Here is a 3281-nt window from a genome sequence, read left to right on the forward strand (position 1 = left end):
TGGTCAACTGAATTATAATTGACATTAATTGGAATTGCTTTTGAATCTGCAATTAGTATTTAAACAACTTGTTTGTAAGATTGATAAATTGGATTTTTGAATATTATCAACCGAGTTAATGAATCCTTAAATAAGGTACGTCTCGTTTTGTTGAACTATTGTCAAAATTGACTTTTTGAAACGACTTTGGATAACTTTTGTATGTCGATCTCGAGCATTAGGATTGTGATACACTATGACCTGACCTAGCTTGATAAACATTTATTGACCAACATATGTTCTCTAGGTTGAGATCTACGGTTATTTGGTAATCCGAGTTTCGGCCACATTTTGGTGAACGACTTTATATGCTGCTAAAGTGAGTTTCATTGCTCCCTTTTTAAATGCTTTTACAATATATATTTTTGGGCTGAGAATACATGCACTTTATTTTAAAAACAATGGACACAAGTACATACTTAATTCTACACTGAGTTTGAACCGAAAATCCCTTAGCTTTGGTAACTAGTAACTGCCAGTTATAAGAACTGGTGGGCGCGAGTAGTAGTATGTGGATCCATAGGGCTTGATATCCCCGTCCGAGCTAGAGCACTAGCCTTTTAACGGACGTATGCTATTTGAGAAGCGTACACGTTGGTTTGCGTGTATTATTAAGATGATTATACAAAGGGTACAAATTATATATACGTTAAGTTTAGTTACCAGGGTGCTCAATTTTGTAGAATATTTTGATAAACGTTTCTGGATGAAACAACTGAAATCTTGTGATCCATCTTTATATACAGATTATGTAAAACATACAAACTATGAACTCATCAACCTTTGTGTTGACACTTTAAAGCATGTTTATTCTCAGGTTCCCTAGAAGTCTTCCGCTGTTTGCTTATATGATAGACAAGCTATGTGCATGGAGTCTTATATGGCATATTTTTCAAGAAAACGTTGCATTCACCAATTCATCATCATGTACCTTATTTTGACTGCATTGTCAACGAAAGTACTATTGTAAACTATTATATACGGTGATTGTCTATATGTAGAAATCATCAGATGTCGAAAACCTTTGATTTAAATATTCATTTATGGTGTGCCTTTTCAAAAGAATGCAATGTTTACAAAACGTATCATATAGAGGTCAAATACCTCGCAATGAAATCAATGAATGACGTGTTCGTCCATATGGATTTGGAGAGATCGTCACAACCCTCAACCCTAATTCCTAAAACCTAACCCCTAAACCCTAAACTCTAAACCGTTCATTTAAAAACTCGTTCTAAAACCCTAATTTCTAAACCCTAAACCCTAATTACTAAACCTTAAACACTATTTTTTTTAATCAAAAGCCATTTTTCTTTGTTTTTTGTTAAGCATCTGCTGCATGAAAGACAGTTAAAATGCATCAAACAGCGGATAACATGCATCAGATGTATCTTAACGCTCCAGTTGAATTTTTTTTTTTATGAATCTACACAATGTCAGTAGATATCAGCAATTTTTTTTTAAATCGAAATTGTAGAACTCAAGATATAAAAATCACAAAATCACTTATCCCCTTATCCCACTTATACCCACTTAGCGTTGAATCTTCTCCATATATATATATATATATATATATATATATATATATATATAACAAAAAAGTATTTGATGATGTGTAATTTTATGATTAAATTGAATTAATTATTAATTATAATTTTACATATACGTATACTATATGTATAGATTAAAATTAATATAAATATTTGGCTGGCATAATTTTGGGTTAGTTTTTTTCCCAAACCCAACCTGTTCTTTCTCCCACGAACGGTGTAAGTTTTTGTACGATCCATTGAGTTTGATTCTGAAAATTGCGATTTCATATAGATTACAGTAATGAGTTATGTGTGTAATCTTATTCAATTTTAATCAGCTTCATTTACTCTTGATTTATATTGCTTCAAGGCAAGGTTCGTATTCGTGTTTTTTAATTAGATTAATTTCATATTTTTAATTTCTTTAATAACTCTTTATACTAATACTATAATCGCTTATTTTGAATTAGATCCAATGTTCTTGTGAATGAATTGTTGATAATCAGTTCAAAAACAGTTTGGGATCAAGAGCGTTTCAACATCATCTTTAGTAATTATGCATACAACGTGTTTGATAAAAGGTTTGTGTGAACTTTATTACCAAATTCACTGGATCCTTGATATTTTCTACATTCCTTAGGTTCATGAATGAATTTTAGAGATTATAGCTCCAGTAACATTCAATGTTGAAGAGATAGTCTTGCAAGTATTTCTACACTGTTCATGCTTTCAGGTTACATATCTTATTAGTTGTGCAAGTTTAACTTCAATTTTTCTACAACTATGTAATAATATTGGTTTCGCTGAAGTATTAACTAACTTTGAATATATGAATGTTCACTTTAAAGTTCATAGAGTTAGATCGCTATAATTTGAACATCGTTATTTCCTTTTTCTAATCAAAAGTCATATATTTATAAGTATTGCCATTCTTTTTATTGACCTGCAGCTTTGACTGAGCCAAAATAAATGTGAACGCAACCGTCATCACCCATCTTCTGTCTACCTCCATGCGTGCATGAAGTGGCGATATCGACTCATATTCTTGAAAGGTTCTATCCGTATAGGGCATTATCGCGAATGAGTCAAAGACACTTTAAAATAATTGGTTGAAAAATATGTTGAAAATAGATGATAGAAAAAGTTAAGGTATGCTACCATGTCTATGATGTGTTACCAAACCTGTCCATTTGGAAACCTGTTGTGACGCCCCGTACAAAATTAACGTGTACGGATAATCAACAACAAGATCATTACAAGGTCAAACACTATATGCTGTTTTAAAAGAAGTTTGCATTCATAAAAAGAGGTAGCGTCTTTACCGACGTCAAATGTTTTACAAACGATAATGTGCTTCTACGAATAGAAAGCAATAACATAAGTACGAGACTCAAAGGTCATTACAAATTCATTGTTTAAAAGTAACATAGTTTGTGAATGCAAAGTAAAAGTTTCATACAGAGACATCTCTAAACAAAGCAGCGAGAGTCTACATAGCAATTCTAACAGCGAGACTAATACAGCGGAAGCATCAAACGTCTAAGCACCTGAGAAATAACATGCTTAAAAATGTCAACACGAATGTTGGTGAGCTATAGTTTAATTGTAACAGTAATGTAAGGTAGGCCACGAGATTTTCGTATTTTAAAACAGTATGAAAAGTATATGCTTAACCGTGGGCAATTGGTAACTAACTTAACGTAAAATAAT

At 32.0% G+C, this 3281-nt stretch overlaps 1 long non-coding RNA gene across 1 annotated transcript; it reads left to right on the forward strand.

The window, feature by feature from the left end:
* Positions 1–1826: 1826 nt before the first annotated feature.
* Positions 1827–2619, forward strand: LOC139877873 (uncharacterized). The gene is made up of 3 exons (XR_011768813.1): positions 1827–1946; positions 2042–2304; positions 2521–2619. It is a non-coding gene; the product is annotated as an uncharacterized lncRNA (long non-coding RNA).
* Positions 2620–3281: the final 662 nt, after the last annotated feature.

The sequence above is a fragment of the Rutidosis leptorrhynchoides genome, chromosome 11 (genome assembly GCF_046630445.1).
Source record: "Rutidosis leptorrhynchoides isolate AG116_Rl617_1_P2 chromosome 11, CSIRO_AGI_Rlap_v1, whole genome shotgun sequence".
In the NCBI taxonomy this organism is placed as follows: domain Eukaryota; kingdom Viridiplantae; phylum Streptophyta; class Magnoliopsida; order Asterales; family Asteraceae; genus Rutidosis; species Rutidosis leptorrhynchoides.